General features: G+C 44.4%; 1 protein-coding gene and 1 long non-coding RNA gene across 4 annotated transcripts in view; one reads left to right on the top strand and one right to left on the bottom strand.

The window, feature by feature from the left end:
• GEMIN8 (gem nuclear organelle associated protein 8) overlaps nucleotides 1-575 on the bottom strand; it is a 53,213-nt gene extending 52,638 nt beyond the window's left edge. The window contains exon 1 of one of the 2 annotated variants that reach the window (XM_048495239.1): nucleotides 466-575. The gene's annotated coding sequence lies outside the window, so the exon portion shown is untranslated. The remainder of the gene's footprint in view (nucleotides 1-465) is intronic. The other variant, XM_048495240.1, reaches the window with a different exon arrangement.
• On the top strand, nucleotides 3-22,651 carry LOC125431976. 2 transcript variants are annotated; one of them, XR_007244372.1, is made up of 3 exons: nucleotides 3-174; nucleotides 13,089-13,160; nucleotides 21,244-22,651. It is a non-coding gene; the product is annotated as an uncharacterized LOC125431976 (long non-coding RNA). The 2 variants fall into 2 exon arrangements; XR_007244371.1 differs by lacking the exon at nucleotides 3-174 and adding an exon at nucleotides 1,117-1,271.
• Nucleotides 22,652-22,994: the final 343 nt, after the last annotated feature.

Genomic DNA, 22,994 nt, shown 5'->3' with positions numbered 1-22,994 from the left:
GAGTACTGGTGATGCGGGTGCAAGGAAGGGGGGGGAGCCAGCCGGCTTCCCATCCTGCCTCTCTCGCGCCGCAGGTCTGGTGCTGCTGGGCGGGGAAGAAGGGCTGGCTGTAGCGCAGACGGCTTCCCTTCCCTGCCCAGCTGCTCCGGCGGACAGAATCCCCCTCCGGCTCAAGTAAGTGTGTGTGTGGGGGAGGGTGTGTGTGTGTGAAGCGGTGGGGGCGGGACTCCGTGGCTGGCAGGGCGCCATGCCACGCTGTTCTGAACGGTGGGGGCGCCTGGAGGGGGGTTTTTGTCTCCGCGCGCCATATGGCTCCCATACACCTCTGCCCGCTGAGGATCAGACTCTCAAGAAGGAAAAGCTCGCGGCTGCAAACAGCAGCAAACCACCCCTCGCCTCGCCTCGCCTCGCCTCGCCGCACATCACTCAAATCGCAAAACAAAAACCGAACCGCCGCACACGTACTTTGGCTGCAAGACACCCAACTCAAACCGGCGCCTGCACCTTCTTCCTTCCTGCAGGGAAGAGGCGGTCTTAAGATCAAAGAAGGGGCAGATGCTCCTGCAAAATACTACCGAGCATGCTCAAAGACAACGGAACATGTTCCGAGTCGTATCTGAAACCCTTTGTCATAGGAATCGGATTTCACTGGAGAAAAATGAGTCTGAATTAGGAGGAAGCGTTGTGGGGACAATGCAGTATGATACTTGTACCCAAACAAGGCGGGAAAAATAAATTCATGTTTTGTTATTAGACAAAACCATTCAGTACTGGAAAGGGCATGCTCAGTCTTGCTATTGTAGACATTGCCCTTACCTGCTTGTACTGGCGGTCCCTTTCGCTTTACATTCCCTTTCGCTTCTGTTGTACAATTCTGCCATCTCCTGGACTTGGGTAAGCATCACAAGCAGAGCTGTATTTTTCCAATTATATTTAGAAATTTCATCTTCCTTGCTTCCGTCAGAATCTTAGGCTGATTCCGCATGGGTCAAAAACAGCGGTGTGAAAATGGTGTGAAAACAGTATAAACCCTTTTACACCATTTTAAACCCATTTACACCATTTTCACACCGTTTTCACACTGCTGTTTTTGGCCCATGCGGAATCAGCCTTAGATTTCAACTGATGGAACTTCTGGATATCAAAAATCAAAGGATGCTAGATTTTTCTGCTGAATACAGCACCTACGAAGTCAATGGCAAAGCCCCATGGAGTCCAGTGAAGTAGCCTACGCCCTTTTCAGTATAAGGATGACTACAAAGTTAATGCAAGTAAGGATTTTCAAGTTCATATCTACTGGAAATTTCAAGTTTAAAACTCTTTGAACAATGAAATCCCAATTGAATTCTCTAAAAAATTATTATGAATGGCAAAAATTTCATATAAAGTACTTATTAAAATGGAGCACTTTGGAACACAATAAAAGCAATGAGAAATGTATAAATCTCAGATCCAATGAATGCCACATTATGCCTCCACAGCAGGACCTCCACATGCACTTCTTGCCTGGATTTTCTGATTTAGATCTTAGGCCACAGCTTCCACCACTGGAAGATGGAAAGGCCTCTGCTACCCTGTTGTGCCAACTATTCTCCTTAAAATGCCTCCCTGGCCTCTGCTTGTCCAGTCCCTTCCCAACCAAGAACACTCCTGTTCTCAGACCACCTTATCATAGTACCATGATAAAAACAGCGCACAGAAGACCTATACCTGTGTATGGCACAGGAGGAGAACACTGGAAGTATTAGGAAGTGCACTGCATCAGAAGTATCCTAGAAGGTAGTTTACACATGCATCCCTTAAACCTGTGGCACCAGTAAATGTGTGAACAGACTCCACTGGAAAGCATGGAGTCCAAGGAGATCTAAAAGTTTCATGTATGAGGCATTCACCTGCTAAGAGCAGCAAACGTTAAGGTACTGCTTCATGCTATACAAAAGATCAGTTCATACATGCACACAGGCTTCTTGCTTTCTCCCCAAATATTTTGAATTGTGCAGTAGAACATAATATGTGGAGAGGTTTTGCTGGAAAAGTGCATTCGGGGGGGGGGGGGGTCTTGTACTTTTACTGTCTCCTTAATGCCACCTCCAAGGCATGCAAACAAGAGAGAAACTGTGTTCACATGTTACAGTGAATGCACATTCAACTTCCATATACATGCCTTTTGTAAGAAAACCCCAAAACATGTCAACTTTACAAATGAAACCACGGACCTGAATAAATCTGAGGTTTAAATGACATATGTACTTAACACAGTAAAAATTACTCAACACAGATATAAACCTAAATCAAGTGTACATTGTACATAGATCGTACATGCATTCAAAGTAACTTGTGAACAGGGCTTGAAAGAGAAGCAAAGATCCATTCCTGAGGACCATCTCAGACATCACAGGGCAGCCAATTCCACATAAGATTCTCTGCTTATCTCTAGAATTGAGTAAACCTCATTAAATGGACTTGGACAGTGAAAGAGGGGAAAGTTGAATTGACATATAAGTTATGCCCAACTCTTACCTCTCTGCCCACCTTTGGATCTGCCTCTCTCTATCCAACTTTTGAATCTGCATGTCACTTCCCAGCTTTTGGATCTGCCTCTAAACCCCCCACCCCAGTCTGACTGATCTGCCTCTCACCCCCCCCCCTTCTATATCTGTCTCTTCCTCCACAACTTTTGGATTTGCCTCTCATTCCCCCCCCCCCCAACTTCTGATGGATCTGCTTCTCCCGGGAACTCTGAGGGTGACATGAGGCAGAGACTGGTGGGTCTAGGGTGCAGAAGAGGAGGCATGGTGGTTGGCATGGTTGGCACTGCACCTGCTGCCCTGTGCACTCAGCCCCTGATGGGGAGCCTCCAAACCTGGGGAAGAGGCGGCAGGTGGTCAGTGGCAGGAGGTAGAAGAGGAGGTGTGGTGGTTGCCATTGCTGGTGGCAAGGCTGGGCTATCAATTGGGGTGGGAGCTCTTCCTGCACCTCCCCCCTCAAAGGAATCCCTGGGATTCAAGCCCCTCTGCCCCTGGTAATGCATTTGTAGCTACTGGCATTTCAAACTTCGGTAATAAGAGCAGTATTTTGGGCAACCAAATAGTCTGCAAGCAATTATTAAAGTAGAAATGCACACCAGTTTAGAAAAATTGATCTCTACAAATCCCGATAGTCTCCCTGGTCTCAGTAGCAGGTTATTAAGCACAGATTTTCATTACAGTCTTGTTTTAATTGCTTCTCCTGGCTATAACAACCCCTTCTCAGCCCAATAGGAAGCCAATGCAGCTTCAAAGACTGTGTCTGTTTCCTTTCACAAATCATGATATATCTTTGGGGGCAATTTTCCCTCTATTGTTTTTAAATTTAGTATGTAGTCTTTTAAAATTATGCTTTGTAGCATAACATTATGCTTTATGCCCCATCATTTTTACAAGCCTCTGTTAATCTGATGAACCATTTGTTTTCAAATATCAACATTGCTTAAAGGCTTTCTTTTTAAATGTGCCACCAATGTAATCATACAAAACGTGTTGTTCAATTTGTTTAACCATTCATTTTTTCTTGGAAAGGATTTTTCCTCAACCCTAAAACAGCATCACTTTCAATGTTTAAACTAGGGACTTCAGATTCTCCCTTTAAATCTATGCCGAAGGGGGTGAATTTAAAAGGAGAATCTGGGGAAATTTGGGAGAGGGGGGTGCCTGATGTCAGGAGTGCAATTGTTAAGCTAGCAGCACCAACATTTCAGGGTATCTTTAGGAGACTCTCCTGATACCACCCAGGTTTGGTGAAGTGTTGTTTCAGGGGGTCCAAAGTTATGGACCCTCAAAGATGTAGCCCCCATCTATTAGCTCCCATTGGAAACAATGGGAGATGGGGCACCCCCTTTGGGAGTCCATAACTTTGGACCCCCTGAACCAAACCTCACCAAACCTGGGTGGTATCATCAGGAGAGTTTCCCAAAAAAAATCCCTGAAATTTTGGTGCTAGCCTAAAAACTGCGCCCACTGCACTCCAAAACCGGAAAAACATTAAAAAATACAAAAAACCACAAACAGGGCCAGAGCTTCGGACATGGGGACCCCAGATTCTCCCTTTAAGGTGGATTTAAAAGGAGAATCTGGGTTGCCTAGTTTAAACACCATTGAAAATGATGCTGATTGGGGGTGGATTCCAGCATCACAGCGGCTGCCCATTGGGCCCCCCCCCAAAACTCAGATTTTGCACCAGGCTCCATTTTCCCTTGCAACGCCTCTGATTGGAGGGGAGAAGAAAAAGAAGAATAGTTTGGATTTATAACCCCCTTTCTCTCCTGTAGGAGACTCAAAGGGGCTTACAATCTCCTTGCCCTTCCCCCCTCACAACAAACACCCTGTGGGATAGGTGGGGCTGAGAGAGCTCCGAGAAGCTATGACTAGCCCAAGGTCACCCAGCTGGCAGGTGTGGGAGTGTACAGGCTAATCTGAATTCCCCAGATAAGCCTCCACAGCTCAGGCGACAGAGCTGGGAATCAAACCCGGTTCCTCCAGATTAGAGTTACCGCGGAATCCTAAACCCTCCTACTCCTACTACTGTCTCCTCATTTTGGCCACAAATTCACGCTACCTGTTCTTAAATCTTTACTTCCAGGTCATTTATGAATAGGTTAAAGAGCACTGGTCCCCAAACGGATCCTTGGGGGACACCACTCCCTACATCTCTCCATTGTGAGAACTTCCCATTTACACCCACCCTTTGCTTCCGGTTTCTCAACCAGTTTTGAATCCATAGGAGGACTTCCCCTCTTCCTTGATTACTGAGTTTCTCAATAGTCTCTGGTGAGGAACTTTGTTAAAAGCCTTTTGGAAATCCAGGTTCCCCCTTATCCACATGCCTGTTTACACACTCAAAGAACTCTGGTAAGTTTGTAAGGCAGGACTCTTCCTCAGCCAGTCTTACTTTTCAACATGTTTTATAATTTTATCTTTAATGATAGATTTTACTAATTTGCCAGGAACAGATGTCAAACTTACTGGCCTGTAATTTCTTGGGTCCCCCCCTAGTTCCTTTCTTAAAGATTGGTGTGACATTGGCCATCTTCCAGTCTTCAGGGTTGGGGGCTGGTTTCAAAGATAAATTGCATATTAAAGTGAGAAGATCAGCAATTTCATGCTTGAGCCCTTTAAGAAGGGTGAATGCAATCTGGGCCACGGGATTTGGTAGCATTTAGTTTATCAATGGCTGCCAGAACTTCTTCCTTGTCTACCACTATCTTTGCTAGTTCCTCAGATTTGCCTCCTAAGAAGCTTGGTTCAGGTGCCAGAATTTTTCTCACCTCCTCTTGGGTGAAAACAGATGCAAAGAATTCATTCAGTTTCTGTGCAATCTCCCTGTCCTCCTTTAGCAAACCTTTTGTTCCTTCGTCATCTAATGGCCCTACCACTTCCCTAGCTGGCTTCCTACTTTTGATGTACTTGAAGGACTGTTTGTTGCTGGCCTTGATGTTCGCAGCTATGCATTCCTCATAATCCTTTTTCGCCTCCCTTACAGCTAACTTGCTTCTCTTTTGCCACCATTTGTGTTCCTTCTCGTATTCTTCATCAGTCGAGCTGGACTTCCATTTTCTAAAAGACATCTTCTTTTTTCTGATAATTTTCTCAACCTCCCTTGTTAACTATGGTGGCTTTCTTTTGGACTGGGTCTGCCTTTCCTAACCTGCAGAACACATTCCAGCTGAGCTTTTATGACTGTGTTTTTAAATAACCTCCAAGCATCTTGGACAGTTTTGACTCTCTTGATTTTCCCTTTCAGCTTCCTGCGCAATATCCTCCTCATCTTTGATATCCCGGTTTCAGAACCAAACAGCCAGCCTCTGGTTCCAGGGGGCAACACGTTGGGCACAGTGACAAAGATGGAAAGGTGTCAATGGCACTGGGCGATTGGCCCTTAGGAGGGTAGGATATTTGTAGGGTGCCCCCATCCTCCATTGTTTCCAATGGGAGCTAATAGACGATGGGGGCTACACATTTGAGGGTCCATAATTTTGGACCCCCTGAACCAAACTTCACCAAACCTGGGATGCATTATCAGGAGAGTCTCTTATTGATACCACCCAGGTTTTGTGAAGTTTGGTCCAGGGAGTCCAAAGCTATGGAATCCCAAAGGGGGTGCCCCATCCCCCATTGTTTCCAATGGGAGCTAATAGGAGATGGGGGCTACACTTTGAGGGTCCATAACTTTGGACCCCCTAACCCAACCTTCACCAAACCTGGGTGGTATCATTAGGAGAGACTCCTAAAGATACCCTGAAAATTTGGTGCTGCTAGCTTAACTATTGCACCCCTGACAGCAACCCCCCCCCATTTCCCCAGATTCTTCTTTTAAATCCACCCCCTTCGGCATGGATTTAAAGGGAGAATCTGAGGTCCTCAGTTTAGAAGAAGAAGAGTTTGGATTTATATCCCTCCTTTCTCTCCTGTAGGAGACTCAAAGGGGCTTACAATCTCCTTGCCCTTGCTCCCTCACAACAAACACCCTGTGAGGTGGGTGGGGCTGAGAGAGCTCCGAAAAGCTGTGACTAGCCCAAGATCACCCAGCTGGCATGTGTGGGAGTGCACAGGCTAATTTGAATTCCCCAGATAAGCCTCCACAGCTCAAGTGGCAGAGCAGGGAATCAAACCCGGTTCCTCCAGATTAGAATGCACCTGATGTTAACCACTATGCCACATTGAAAGTGATACTGTTTCAGGGTGGGGGATAATCCACCCCCAAACAGCATCACTTTCAATGTTGTTTAACTAGGGACCCCAGATTCTCCCTTTAAGGTGGATTTGAAAGGAGAATTTGGGTTCTCTAGTTTAAACACCATTGAGTGATGCTGTTTGGGGGTGGATTCCAGCATCACAGTGGCTGCCCCTGGGGGGGGGGGGATGGGTCGCAAAACTCAGATTTTGCACCAGGCTCCATTTTCCCTCTATGCCTCTGCCCAGAGGGGAGGGGCAGGGGAGGGCAGGGCAGGGGAGTCTGCCATTCCCGACCTCGGAGAGCTGCTTTTATAAGCGCTAGGCCAGGGGCGGGCCTTGGGGAGGTGTGGCCATGCCCTAGGGACGGGTGGGGGTGTGATCCCACCCCCGAACCCCCCCACAAAAAATCTATACCTACATCCCTGCAGGGCGGTATGGTAACTCAGGGACCTGAATATCATTTAGAAAGAAAAAAAGTGGGTCAAGGAATTATGGGAGGAATTGGGAATCAAATTTCTACCCTATCCATCAAGTTCTCCTCCCACAGGCTAATTACTCATCCTCACAGATGTTTTCAATGATCCTTGCCTTCAGGAGCATTCTCATTCTTCCATAGGCCAGGTTTTTAGAGTTTTGTTCCCTTTTTGATCCATTTTCAAAGTAACATTTTCTCTTATACTGACGTGGGGTCTATTTGTTTGAATAGACCCCTATTTGTTTGCGGGTGGCTTCACAGTGCAGCTTCATCATCTGCACAGCTATTAGATACAGTGAATAATGTCAGGGTGGGTGCTTTATGTCACAGCAGAGCAACTGGGACACAGAGAGATTAATGTCCTATTAAAGCACTTGGCAGTCAAGCGTTGATCATTACAGAATAGTATTCATTCCCTAGCCAAAAGATGGCAGCATTGTCATCACTAACACATTCTCAACACACTTACACAAGACCTATCTGGGTTTCTTGCAGCAAGAAGGGTGACAGAAAGGTGTGGGAAAATAAATGAGATGACGAAAAAGAGGACACATGCATTTCAAATGTTTTGTTGCATGAGATTTCAAGAGCAGAGGAGCACTTTGTTCCTCAGAAAAACAAGTAAATGACAATGGTAAGAAAAGAATAAAAATGAAGATGACCTCCTTGCGAATGGCAAACACAAGGACAGTTCACAGAAATCAAGGATATAAATCAGCATTTTAATTAAGAAGTTCCGTGTATACTATATACAAAATATATATACTCTGCCTATACTCTGTAAAAATGCTAGTATAATTCTACCTTTCTTTGGTTTACATTTTTTGTATGTTTGAGTATACACTACTTTCTTTTTGACCTAAGGAATGCCACATTTGCATGTGCCAATTAAAACGTGAAAAACTGAAAGCCAATTTTGAATGTTGAAATAACAGGTATTCTGATGTGTGAAAAACAGAAAGGCAGTCTGAAATATGCTTATATTGGTTTTCTGAATTGATTTGCCAAGCAGGTAGGGTGATTTACAATTGCATTTCAATTGCACTTTACAAAATTCATGTGGTTTTGGCCATAACATGTTCTTTTCTATCTTGAATTGATAGTTGTGTACGTATAATTCCCAGGCCTATGATAAGTGACGTTCTCAAAAGCTGGTTAGTGGAAAGATTAATACATAACTGTTTGTAAGCTATAAGTACCATATTTATCAGGTGGTTGCTCACACTGCATATCTTAAGAAATGTACTATGAAATAAAAAACATGAGAAGTGGCTCCCTGAAAGCAGTGGGCAGAAAGAGGGCCATGATCTCAGAATGGTTTCATAGGTTAAAGTGAACTTCATGCTGGGTGATAAGTTCCCAAGGGCTTTTACTCATGTGAATGGATATGATACAAGTGGTGGCGGCGGAAAATACTGTCAAGTTGCAGCCAACCTACAGCAAGCATTTTCAATGCAAGAGACCAACAGAGATGGTTTGCCATTGCCTGTCTCTGTGTAGCAACCCTATACTTCTTTAGTGGTCTCACATCCAAATACCAACCTAACAAGAGGCTTACCTAGGCATTGTAGGGGTAGGGGTAAGCTTTTCTTTTACTTAGAGGTGGCTCAGTTTGTGCAGAATCATAAATGATGAATCCTTTAAGAATAAGTTCATTTTAAAGATGGGAAGGAAAAAATAAAACAAAATGGAGCAAATCAGAAGGGATCTGTTCAAAGGTAGAATAGAGCCTCTGCAGCTGGACTATGTTTTGTCTATCCAGCTGCTACCCTGTTTTAAATTTAGGCTAAGCATCTCAGGAGATTTTTCCAGATACAGTTCAACATATTTTAGGGGTCTGCTAGCATTAATACTCAGAAGAGGCACAAGTATAAAAATGCACATTTTATGGGCATGTGAGTGAATCAGAATGGAAGCTGATATTGGCACTGACAAGTATTTATTTAGTGCATCGAGCAGAGAAATGAAGAAGAAGAAGAAAAACAGGAGGAGGAGGAGTTGGATTTATATCCCCCTTTCTCTCCTGTAGGAGACTCAAAGGGGCTGACAATCTCCTTTCCCTTCCCCCCTCACAACAAACACCCTGCGAGGTGGGTGGGGCTGAGAGAGATCTGGAAAGTTGTGACTAGCCCAAGGTCACCCAGCTGGCGTGTGTGGGAGTGTACAGGCTAATCTGAATTCCCCAGATAAGCCTGCACAACTCAAGTGGCAGAGCTGGGAATCAAACCCGGTTCCTCCAGATCAGCGTGCACCTGCTCTTAGCCACTACGGCACTGCTGCTCCTCAAAAACCTCAAAAAAAATAAGGGTTTTTTGAACCTTCAATTCTTAACCCAGGTCTAAGCTAGCAATCTTGTTCCCATGTTTTCAACAATGAAACCCATGACTGATTTTCTTTTCTCCATATATGATTTTCTCCATATATGATCTCAGGGCAGCATATATGATTCTCACTTCTTCCATTTTTATTCTCACAGTAAACTTGTGAGATAGGTTAAGTTGGGAGAGAATGACTGGCAAGGATGTTGCTCAGTGATAAAACATATGCTAGTCATGCAGAAGATCCCACGTTCAATCCCCGGAATCTCCATTTAAACAAATCAGGCAATGTTGAAAGGCCTCTACTTGGATCCTTGGAGAGCTTCTGCCAGTCTGAGAAGACATGACTGATCTTGTATAAATCAGTGGTCTGTGTGGAGAAGTGAAACCCCCCTCATGCATATATTTGCATATTTATAGTTGTAAACAGAAAAGGATAAGCATTAAAAAGTTTCCTGTTCAGTCATAGCTGGTGACCCCATATGGTTTTCAAGGCAAGAGACATCTGGAGATGGTTTGCCATTACCTTCCTCTGTGTGGACTGAAAGAGTTCTTAGAGAACTATGATTGGACCAAGGTCACCCAGCAGGTTGCATGTGGAGTAGTGGGGAATTGAATATAGTTCTCCAGATTAGAGTCTGCTGCTCTTAACCACTACACCACACTGACTGTCATTATTGTCATAGAATTATAGAGTTGGAATGGGCCATACAGGCCAGCTAATCCAACCCCCTACTAAATGCAAGATCGGTATCCCTGAATTGATAATCCAGCCACTGCTTGAAGACTGCCAGAGAGGGAAATCCCACCACCACCCAAGGCAGACAATTCCAATGCTGAACTTCTCTCACTGTAATAAAATATCTTGTTCAGCTGGTACTTTTCTGCCCATATCTAGACAACTTGCTTGCCCATGAAGCTACAGATAAACAAATTACTCCCACCCATACAAGTCTCTACCTCCAAAATACTCTTACTTTGCAATCTTAAGCAGAGTTACACTATCCTAAGCCCATTGACTTCAGTAGACTTTAAAAAGTATAACTCTGGTTAGGATGGCATCCAAGGGGCTGGGTGCCTGGCCACAGTGTCATGACTTGAATTAGGCTGCTGCCCCCATAGAGGCTTCCTGGCTGCATGGGGAGGTTTACAATGTGAAAAAGCCTTTCCACTACCAGGAAGCCTTTTTTGGGCTTAATGGATTTACCCCACCTTTTTGGTGGTGTATGTCCCAAACCTGGGCCATTGGCGTAATGACAGCTATGGCCGGGAGGCAGACAACTAATGTTGGTTCCTCACCTGGCCACATACCCAAACTACCCCTGCTATGCTGGCAGTATCCATGGGAGTGCCGGGACCACATCTGGAGCCATGTCCTACTGCTGGGAAGAACAGCAGCCGCATGCCAGCTGGGGCAAATGACACAGAAGAGCAAATCCTCTGGGTCAGCTGCTCACCTGGTAGATTCTGCCCCCCCCCCATTTGGATGGAGTTGTAAAGTTCTTAGGAACCAAGCAAGCCAATTTTTTGTTGAACGCTTTCACAGCTGGAATCACTGGGGTGTTGTGGCTGTATGGTCTGTGTGGAGAAGTGAAACCCCCCTCATGCATATATTTGCATATTTATGTTTCCTGGCTGTATGGCTGTGTTCTAGTAGCATTTTCTCCTGATGTTTTGCCTGCATCTGTGGCTGGCATCTCCAGAGGATCCTCTGTGGCTGGCATCTTCAGATCCTCTGAAGATACCAGCCACAGATGCAGGCAAAACGTCAGGAGAAAATGCTACTAGAACATAGCATACAGTCCGGAAACCACACAACACCCAAGCCAATTTTCTTTTCTGTTGTATTTTTCTTTCCTTCCTCCTTCAGCGAATGCTCAGTAGCCCTCAAAAAGTGAGTGAACTTAGCATCAACAGTTTCCTTTTAAGGGAAGAGATTTTTTTTAATTTACAAAATGTAATCATTTCTCAACTGTGCAATAATTCACCCTTGTCTGCAGCTTTTATGAAATTATCAAATTTAACTATCAAATTTACTATTAGATGGAACAAGCTGAGAGCCCAACAGTAAACTACAGGGAGGAGGGGACATAATTATTCTGACATTTCTTCCATCCTAGAATCTTCCCCTCCAGGATTCTCTGTGCCCTCAGAGGCAGGCCAGGGTTTCAGTCCTCTGTAGAATTTCTTGCTTTGTACTACTTTCACCATTCTGTGGCTGTTGGAACATGCTCAGGCTACATTTGGGGGTGGTGGTGGTCTTTTTCTTTTTTATTATTTCATAAAGTTACATTTTCTGCATGCCTGGCAGCTCCAACTTGTCGGTGGATAGTCTGTTTTTGCTGTATCCTTTATTGGCTCACGGTGGCACCAACTTTACCATTTGACATACTGATAATGATGATAATGAAATTGCATTGATATTACCTACACACAGCCGATGGGTAGGCAATTTCTCAAAGACTGCTCTGTGTGTTTGAATTTATGGCTGAATTGCTGTTTAAGAAGGTATTTGTTTCTTCTTTAGACCTCATGATCACAGCTGCTTCAGTACACTTACCAATGTAATCCTAATACTCTTCTAAGTTCACAGAAGTCCATGGTCTTCAATATATGTGGTTCTGTTTAGTATTTCGCTCTAGCACTTGTGCTGTTGTACAATAACAAATTGTATAACTAAAGCCAAGACATGACTTTATGTGCATCCAGTGACATTTCAAGGCCCACATGTGCCCCCATGTTCAAGATTGTGAGCTATGATCACATATATCAGCGAACACAAACAGCTGTTAGACACACCAGAAAATACATTGATGAAACAAATGAAATTTATAGACATACACAACATATTTATTGCAGGAAGAATGAATAACCTTGCAATAAATGCATTATGCATGTTCATCAATTTCAATCTCTTTGCCTATTTTGAGTGTCTATGATTGTTTTATTTTGCTTATTGCCATAGTGATTGATTGAGTCAATTTCTTCTTTGTGCAATAATGTCAGTAATATTGTTTCAGCCAGAGTGTTCGGTCAGATAATAGGCTTTGATAGAAATGCTTGCTATTTGTCACAATGACACAATGGCCCTCATGCAAGTAGAACTAGTGGCACAGTCAGTCATAGTTAGGGTGGTCAACTATTTTCCCACTCCCCTTAAAGTACTCCTGATTTTTTTAGTTCTTTGATGCTCCAAGGAAATTGCAATCAGACTTTGCTAATGTTGCAGGAACTAATGGGACAGAGCCAGAGACTGACTCAGCATTGGAATTTAAAAAATCAAAATACTACCAGAGCTCGTCTGTTTGGAATTCACATCCATTGTGATATAAACCCTTCTAATGCCACATTTCGACAAACTATGCCAAACTGAATTATTCAAGAGGGCTTTTTGCACAGGAAATAGAGCTTGCACAACAACAATATGGTTCAGAAAGAAGCTTGGATTAAGAGTTTGGGACTGTAGACTATATAACTAAATATAGTTTCTATCATCTGTTGTTGTAAGTAGGTTCCCACTGTTCTATTTTTGGATTGCTTGGTGTGTCATGTTAATACTTAAGCTTTGCTTCATCTCTGTTTCAGATTTCTGGTTGGTTCCAGAATTCTACACGTCAGAATTCCATCATCTCCATGAAAATCATGAGAGTGTCGCAGGTAATATCAGGGCCACACACTGTGCAGGTCACATTCTTGATCTGGTATTTTGCTCTGGGCAGAAAGAAGGTGATCTGAAGGTGGGAGGGTTGAAGATGATCCCCTTGTCATAGGCTGATCAAAGCTTGTCAGGATCTAGACTTACAAGGGTACCAAGACACCACAGGGCTGGGAGAGTGATCAGAATGATCCACCTCATCATCTAATGGACCTGACAGGTTTTCAGACAGCATTAGGGTGCTCCTTTAAATGTCCTGGTTGTTCTCTGGGATGGTACAAAAACCTGAGTAACTGATATGACTGCACCAAGATTCCCTGTCCAGTTCTAAGAGCCTGGATAGCTTCTTGGTTTACTAAGGAGCTGTGGATGATGAAAAGGGGAAATGTTTAGAGCAACAGTAAAAAGACTTGGGATAAAACCAACAAGGAGGAGCTATAGCTCATTTTAAAGCCTACTCCATGCCAGTAAAGGCACCAAACAAACAAAATCTCTCTGCCACCAGTGCATCTACACAATGCAGACCTGCAGAACTCTTCTGGGTGGTCAAGGACTATTGGGTCATGGCTGACAGGAGAAGGCAGACCGCTCTGCAGTCCACTTTAATAATTTTGCTAAGCTCTTCGTGGATAAAATCTCTCATAGCCATTCCAACATGGATTCTACATTAGCAGCAACAGGATCAGATGATTCAAGAGTAATGATCTGTCCATTTGTGTAGAATACCTTTCAGATAGTGCAGTTGGATAAAAATGGACAGAACTCTTGGAATTTTGAGACATATCATCTGTATGACCCTTGTCCCTCCTTATTATGTTCAAATCACTGGATATAGATCTTTCCAAACATGATTCCATGGTGCCCACAGCATAAAAATAGTGAAAAATCAAGACAACACATCAATTTAATATCATAATGTATTAACAAAAAATAGACCCACAAACCAACTTGTCTTCTGTGGCCTTGCTCTCCCCAGTGACCTATTCAGAATGAGGCAGGGAAAGGAAAGGATATGAGGGATGACAGGAGAAGGGGAAGAGGAAATAATATGTTGTGGGCAAACATGAAATATTATTTGAGGTGTCCCTTCTATGCTCACGGGTCTAGCCCAGTGGTTGTCACCACACAACTGGGCCATAGTTTTCCTAGGTAGAGACTGCTGTGTGAGGTGGGGGGTGGGTGCAAAGAAACATGAAGACAAAAGGGAAGGTAAATGTAGGTTGGTGGTTGGGTGGGTGGGAAGGGGAGGAGGAGAGAAGGAAACAGGAAAGGGAGAGAGGAATGGGGGCTTTCAGGAATGGAAAAGAAGAAATAGTGGGGCAAGAAAAATGAAATGCCTCCCATCCTTGTCCTTGCAATTTCCACTTGTATATTCTTCTAGCGAAGTCTGCCAAATTTGAGGGTGCTTAAATTTGGTGACTAGAGCTGTGAACAGGCAAGACAGATCTTTCTACAAACCAAAAATACACTCCAGTTTTTCAGAAAAATATGAAATTTAAATAAAAAAACCCCAAAACATTGGAGGGTTTAAAAATTCTAAAGTAATAAGAGAAATGTCTTTAGCTTTAAGAAACAGATTCCTCTGGCTGTTAGTAGCCACAGCATTCCAGACTTAGAGTTTCTGTGAGTAAAAGGCAGGGGGAGGGAGCAGGTTATTTCCAGCGCTTATTCAGCCTTTGAGGAAGGACTTATTGGAGTCTGGGCTGGGTGTAGGGTTGTAAGCTCCACCCTGGGAAATTCCTGGAAATTTGTGGTAGAGGCGAAGAAGGGTATGGTTGGGGGAATGGCTTAAACCCACTGGCATAATGCCCATTGGGCAAGGTGGGCAGCTGCCCAGGGCATCACCTTGTGGGGGGCATCAAAATGCTGGGTTTGTTTTTGGGTATTTTAGTGGTTTTTAGGCTAGTGGCACCAAAATTTCAGCGTATCATCAGGAGACTGTCCTTATGCTACCCCCCAAGTTTGGTGAGGTTTGGTTCAGGGAGTCCAAAGTTAGGGACTCCCAAAGGGGGTGCCCCTATCCCCCATTGTTTCCAATGGAAGCTAATAGGAGATGGGGGCTACAGTTTTGAGGGTCCATAACTTTGGTCCCTGAATCCTAACCACTGCATCAAACTCCTGGGGGGAGTACTTCATTAGGACAGTCTCCCTGATGAGACTCCCTGAAAGTTTTGAGACTGTGCCTTCAAGAAGTATGTGCCCCCCCCCCAGCCTCTACAAACCCCCATTGACAGCAATGCAGAAAATTCAATGCACAACAAAGATTCTTGGGCAAATTTTGGGATGTTCTTGCAGGGAGGGCATTCTTGGACGTATCAGCACCAAAACTTCAGGGTATCATCTAGAGACTGTCATGATGGCACCCCCAAGGTTTGGTGCAGTTTGGTTCAGGGGGTCCAAAGTTATGGACCCTCAAACTGTAGCCCCCATCTATTAGCTCCCATTGGAAACAATGGGGGATGGGGCACCCCCTTTGGGAGTCCATAACTTTGGACTCCTTGTACCAAACCTCACCAAACTTGGGGGGTAGCATAAGGACAGTCTCCTGATGATATGCTGAAATTTTGGTGCTGATATGTCTAAAAGTGCACCCCCTGCAGGCACCAATGTCCTGGTGCAAAAAAAATTTGGTCGTGGTGGAGTGGCCGCCCGGGGGGCCGGCATCCAACTCAGGTTTTGCCCAGGGCTACAGTTTGCCCAGGGCTGCCTCGTTACGCCCCTGCTTAAACCAGATATAATGCCATAGAGTCCACCCTCCAAAGCAGCCATTATATTCAGGAGAACAGATCGCTGTCATTGGATGATCATTTGTAAAACCAGGAGATCTCAGGACTCGCCTGGAGGTTGGCAACCCTCGGTTTGGCAGGAACTACTGGGGGACTTCATACCATCCAGCTTGCATGACTTAACTAGTCCTGATTGCTTGCTACCGTATAGCGTAGTAGTTGTTAAATCTTCAGAATAGGGTCTGGGAGACCTTTTCTTCATGAGGAAGCCTTTTCTTCATGAGGAAGCCTTTTCTTCATGAGGAAGCTTGCTGGGTGATTTTGGACCAGTCATGTACTTTCAGCTTAACTCCTCTGTTATGCATATAAAAAGGAGGAGCAGAGAATAATGTTATCTGCCTTTGTTCCCACTGTGGAGAAAGGTGGGATTCAAATGAAGTTAAAAAAGAAAAAAGTAAATAAAAGAAGCCTGGAAGAGGTGTTGCCGCCGCCATGTTCCTTATCTTGTGCTTCCTGGGTTAAGAACATAAGAACATAAGAACAAGCCAGCTGGATCAGACCAAAGTCCATCTAGTCCAGCTCTCTGCTACTCGCAGTGGCCCACCAGGTGCCTTTGGGAGCTCACATGTAGGATGTGAACGCAATGGCCTTCTGCGGCTGTTGCTCCCGATCACCTGGTCTGTTAAGGCATTTGCAATCTCAGATCAAGGAGGATCAAGATTGGTAGCCATAAATCGACTTCTCCTCCATAAATCTGTCCAAGCCCCTTTTAAAGGTATCCAGGTTAGTGGCCATCACCACCTCCTGTGGCAGCATATTCCAAACACCAATCACACGTTGCGTGAAGAAGTGTTTCCTTTTATTAGTCCTAATTCTTTTCCCCCAGCATGTTCAATGCATGCCCCCTGGTTCTAGTATTGTGAGAAAGAGAGAAAAATTTCTCTCTGTCAACATTTTCTACCCCATGCATAATTTTGTAGACTTCAATCATATCCCCCCTCAGCCGCCTCCTCTCCAAACTAAAGAGTCCCAAACGCTGCAGCCTCTCCTCATAGGGAAGGTGCTCCAGTCCCTCAATCATCCTTGTTGCCCTTCTCTGCACTTTTTCTATCTCCTCAATATCCTTTTTGAGATGTGGCGACCAGAACTGGACACAGTACTCCAAGTGCGGTTGCACCACTGCTTTATATAAGGGCATGACAATCTTTGTAGTTTTATTCTCAATTCCTTTCCTAATTATCCCCAGCATAGAGTTTGCCTTTTTTACAGCTGCCATGCATTGAGTTGACATTCCCATGGAACTATCAACTAAGACGCCTAAATCCCTTTCCTGGTCTGTGACTGATAGCACTGACCCCTGTAGCGTGTATGTGAAGTTTGGATTTTTTGCCCCTATGTGCATCACTTTACATTTTGCTACATTGAACTGCATTTGCCATTTCTGAGCCCACTCACCTAATTTATCAAGGTCCGTTTGGAGCTCTTGGCAATCCTTTGTGGTTCTCACAATCATGGTATCATCTGCAAACTTGGCCACCACGCTACCCACCCCTACTTCCAGGTCATTTATGAATAGGTTAAAGAGCACTGGTCCCAAAACGGATCCTTGGGGGACACCACTCCCGACATCTCTCCATTGTGAGAACTTCCCATTTACACCCACTCTTTGCTTCCTGTTTCTCAACCAGTTTTTAATCCATAGGAGGACTTCCCCTCTTATTCCTTCATTGCTGAGTTTTCTCAACAGTCTCTGGTGAGGAACTTTGTCAAAAGCCTTTTGGAAATCCAAGTAGACAATGTCCACCGGTTCACCCCTGTCCACATGCCTGTTTACACCCTCAAAGAATTCTAGTAAGTTTGTAAGACAGGATTTGCCTCTGCAAAAGCCATGCTGACTCTTTCTCAGCAGGTCTTGCTTTTCTACATGTTTTATAATTTTATCTTTAATGATAGATTCTACTAATTTACCAGGAACAGATGTCAAACTGACTGGCCTGTAATTTCCCGGGTCCCCCCTAGATCCTTTCTTAAAGATTGGTGTGACATTGGCCATCTTCCAGTCTTCAGGGATGGAGCCTGATTTCAGGGATAAGTTGCATACAGGGCTGAACCGGTGGACATTGTCTACTTGGGTTCCACTGTCCATCTCATCACCATCTGCAGTGAGAAAAAATTGAACTCCTGCTAGATTTAATAAACAGGGGAGAACTGCAAGCAACAAGAAACCGCAAGAATGGGCCAGGAGGGCCCACCGGTAGCAATCTGCATATGCACAGTCAAAGTTAAGCAGGAAATCACCAGGCAGCAACTAGGCAGACCCAGTCGAAAGTGCACCATGGGCCACAAGTGGAATCTGCCCCTCCTTATGCCAAACTGGGATCACTACTTCATCAGAACAAGATGCGTGATTAGAACAGGCATGCAACTTTTCCCAATGACAATTTGCCTGAATTCCAAAGTCACCAGAATTTTATACCACTTCTCTGTCCCCTCAGTTACACCACAGATGATCCAACAGAGCTGTAGAAGAAATAGTGGCAGCAGTAATAATAGCACTGAGGGATGCCATATGTTGAATACATCATATGAATGCCATAAAGCGTTCTATCCATGGTGATTATGCAAAACCCACCATCATTGCATAACCTTTCCTTTCAAATACCACATTATCCTTAATTTTTCTCCGACTGAGAATTTCAATTTAATGATCTGTACTTTAATAGGATATTGCATTTTTCAGAGGTTATAAGGAATTGTAGATAGTGCGTTATCTTTTCATGGTTCTCATTCTCTTTCTCAAATTGAGCAGCTGTTCCTCTGGGCAGCAGTTGTATAAAGCCTGTGTGTGTTTTGTAGTATTGATAAAGTTGTTGAAAAGTAACAAATAAAGGGATTCAGGTTCAGAATTTAGTTGTAAAGTAACAAGTAAAGGGATTCAGATGTAGAACTTACTGGTATGAAATGTCCACAATGTATTATAAAAACCAGCTTAAAAAATTTTGCTGCCAAAAAAGCCCCTTAAAAAAATAATGAGACATACCAGCCAGTACAACAGGGCAGCGACAAATGGAGACAAAATACTGTGGCAACCTTTGTACATTCTATTGTTTTTAAAATAATCAAACTGTAATCATTAATCAATAGTGACTTTATTTGGTATTACCTGGACGTTCATGAGAATTAAGGCAGCAGAAACAGCTTTAGGTCTAACACCTCAAACCTCCACAGCAATTTTCAAAATGGGTTTATACTACAGGTGTCATTTAGATATTTAAATTGCCAATTTGCCATCAGACATAACTTCCTCAGATGGACTCTCTTATGAATCCCCCCCCCCCCCCAAAAAAAAAATGTGGAGTATTACCAGCTTCATGATTCTGGCTGTTGTGGATTTTCTGGGCTGTGTGGCCATGGTCACGTAGTTTTCGCTTCTAATGTTTCACCTGCAGTTATGGCTGGTATCTTCAGAGGTATGTCATGATGAGATGTGTTTCACTGTGACATTCCTCTGAAGATGCCAGTCATAGATGTGGGCAAAAACTACCAGACCACAGCCACACAGCCTGGAAAACCCACAACTGCTAGTTGATTCCGGCTATGAAAGCCTTTGACAATTCATGTTCACAATAACTTTAACCAAAATTCCTGCATTTCATAGACTAAATTCATTCTTCCACAGTGATTTTCATATCTTGACTACAATATTAAATAATACATAAGTGTCCTTGTGCCAAAGGGCCCTCTTCAGTGATTTATCTATGTATATGCCCACTGTGGTTATCGGTTATGGTTTACCCAGTCAATATATCTAATTCTCAATGTGGCCATATCTGTGGATCCCTAAATCCAGAGACTGGAGGCAAGAACAGCAGTGGCGTATCTGCCTAGGGATAAGGGGTACCCCTTGTCCCTGGGCACCACTCTTCTGGTCATGTGGGGGGGTGCAAAATCAGCCCCCCCCCCACGTGACCAGGAAGTCCTGCTGTTTCGCGTGCCTCGACCCCATCCGAGGCACGCAAAAATGACGAGACAGCAGAACTTCCTGCTGTCTCCAAGCACCCTCAACCCTGCCCTGGACTCCCCCGCTCCCTTCCTCCCCCCCACTGCCCTCGACCCCACCCATGTCACCATGGAAATGGTAAGGTCTAGGGTGCCCACCTCCCCCCAGACTCCCGCTGCCGGCTGGGCTCCCAGCCGGCAGCCTGCAGTCTCTTCTGAACTCCCCTCCAGGCAGGCCAGAAGAGACTTCAGTCTCAGCCTCGGAGACCTTCTTTTATAAGCACTGAGGCTGGGGGTGGGGCTTCGGGAGCAGGAAGTCCCACCCCTTCCTGCTCCCCAAGCCCCACCTCTGGCCTCAGTGCTTATAAAAGAAGGTCTCCGAGGCCGGGACTGAAGTCTCTTCTGGCCTGCCAGGAGGGGAGGTCAGAAGAGACTGCAGGCTGCCTGCTGGGAGCCCAGCCGGCAGCGGGAGTCTGGGGGGAGGTGGGCACCCTAGACCTTACCATGTCCATGGTGACATGGGTGGGGTCGAGGGCAGTAGGGGGCAGAGCCTGGGGGCGGGGGAGCAGAGCCTGGGGGGTGTCTTGGAGACAATTTGTCTCTGGGCACCATTTACCCCAGGTACGCCTCTGATGAACAGCCAAAGTGCATCTTTCTACTAGCCTGAAATAGCTCCAGGTTTGCAGAAAAATCTGTGAACTAAAAAGGATTACATTGGGGTATTAATTCCCCCCAGAACAGTTGAAGCAGCACTTGTGCTTTTAAGAAAGGAATGCCCTTTGTAGTGACCATTGTGAGGGTTGCTAAGCAATCATGACAGTATTTCCAGCCTTCAAGCCTTGCTTTTCATCAGTAAAAGGCAGAGGGAGGGGCAGGGCCCTTTCCAGAACTGTTTTGATCTTTGAAGGCTAGGCCTGGCAACAACTCCTGGCAACTTGATACCACACAACTGGCATGACTCACCCAGGACTGGCCGCTTACTACTGTCCAACTGCAATCAGTGTGACGTAAATAAATAATAAATGTAGCTGAAAATGGATCACAGATTAAAGTTTTGCTGGGTTGGAAGGAGAAAAGGAAACAGAGACAGGTGAGGCTATGGGTGCTGCTAGAAGGAGGTGAAGAGAAATAATGTGGAGAAGGGGGATATGGAGATGGTAAATTCAGCATGATTTGTGAAATGGGAATGAAAATTCCACTTCCTGATACTTCTGCCTGGGTTCTGGCAGGAAAGCCCTGTGTGATCCAAAATTAAATGTTAATAAATGTCCATTGATGTTGACACTTTTTTCTGTGTAATATTGGGAGACCATTTAGTCAAATCACAGCTATCAGAAACATCTTTGCTGCATGATTTTAGGCAAATGCAGAGCTGTTCTTTCTGGAAGAAAATGACTACTGATGAATGAAGGAGAAAGCGGCAAAACAGGATTACAACTGAACATCAGGAAGAAAAAAAGTAATAATTACTGAGGTGTTACAAAAATGCAATTGATTTTCTATTCCTTGGTATAATCATCAATCAAAAAGGAGACTGCAACCAAGAAATCAGAAGAATGGTAACACTGGGAAGGGCAGCCTTGGATGCCCTAGAAAAGATCCTTCGGTATCAAGAAATGCTACTGGATACCAAGATCAAGATAATTTATGCCATAGTATTCCCTGTTACTATCCATGGGTGCAAAAGTTGGACAGTGAAGAAAGATGACAGGAAGAAAATGGATTAATGTGAAATGTGGCGTTGTGGCAGAGTTTTATGGATAGCTGGACTGCCAAAAGGACATATAAGTGGGTTTTAGATCACAACAAGCCTAGACTCTGCCGAGAAGCTAAAATCAGTAAACTGAGGCTAACATACTTTCACTTAGTGAGAGTATAAGATTCACTGGAAAAGACTATAATGCTGGGAAAAATTGAAAGCAATAAAAAAAAGAGAATGACGTAACATGAGATGGATGGAGTGACTCAATAAAGGTAGTCATGACCTTCAGTTTGCAATTTCTGAGTGAGGATGCCAGTGACAGGATTACTGAAAAATCACTAATTCATATAGTCACTATAATTCAGAAGCAACTTCATGGTACATAACTAGGGGTGGACAAAGTTTTGGGGTATTTTTCATGTTTGAATTTATTAGACTCAACTATTTTCGGAAAAAGCAAAAATGCCAAACCCCCATATCATTATGGGTGTGTGGGTTTTTTTTGTTTTTTAATTTTGGGGCTGTTTATTAAACCTGCACCAAAAAAATTCCGTGGCATCTTTGAATTTCTACATGGGTCCCAGAGGCACCAGGCTGGGCCTAGCCCAGTGTTTGGATCTAGGCCACTAGCTGCCCTCAAGACCCACATAGAAATTGGAGGTGGCAGCAGAAGTGCAGAGCTGAATTCTGGCTGACCAGCAAGTAAATGAAGGAGGGAGGAAGAAAGAGAGAGAGAGAGGATCCCCACCCCAATCTTTTTAAAGTGGCAGCAGGATCAAAGCTCCCCCCTCACCAAATGCCAAAAAATTTGGCAATATTCAGGATCCGCTTTTCACCCCAACACATAACAGGCATATAATCAGTGGCGTAGCTACAAGGGGACGGGGGGTACATGTTGCACCAGGCACATGCACCAGGCTTCCTCCCTCACCTCACCTCGCCCTGCCCCAGCCCACCAGCCTAGCCTGTTTTCAGCCAGCAGAAAGCTGCCTGGGTGCACTCTCATTCAGCTCTGTACATCATAACTATCCTTCTAACATCACAATAAAGATCTGGTCAACCAGCAGTGAAAACGAGTCAGCTTTTTTTTTACACATGAAGTATCTCTGATAAACATGCAATACTTGTTAGTACTGAATCTTGGATTTGGGTTAAATAGTGCACCATATGATGCTCCACGTAGTTCAGGACAATCAATCAAAAGGAGCATACTGATTAACAATGTTAGGAAATGTTGTATGTCATAGAGTTTGAGCTTACAAGTTAATATTAGGGACTGGAAGTTTCTAAACATATTGTCCCTAAAATTGTTTGTCATCTTTACCAAAAAGACTTGGATCCCTTCAAACGTTTCTGCTGATGGAGCCATTTCCGTTAGTGGAGCATGACTCCATCTTCTGCCACCCCTG

This window comes from Sphaerodactylus townsendi, linkage group LG04 (genome assembly GCF_021028975.2).
Source record: "Sphaerodactylus townsendi isolate TG3544 linkage group LG04, MPM_Stown_v2.3, whole genome shotgun sequence".
Taxonomy (NCBI): domain Eukaryota; kingdom Metazoa; phylum Chordata; class Lepidosauria; order Squamata; family Sphaerodactylidae; genus Sphaerodactylus; species Sphaerodactylus townsendi.
The sequence above is the reverse complement of the archived record's forward strand: the minus strand, read 5'-3'. Positions and strand labels throughout refer to the sequence as shown.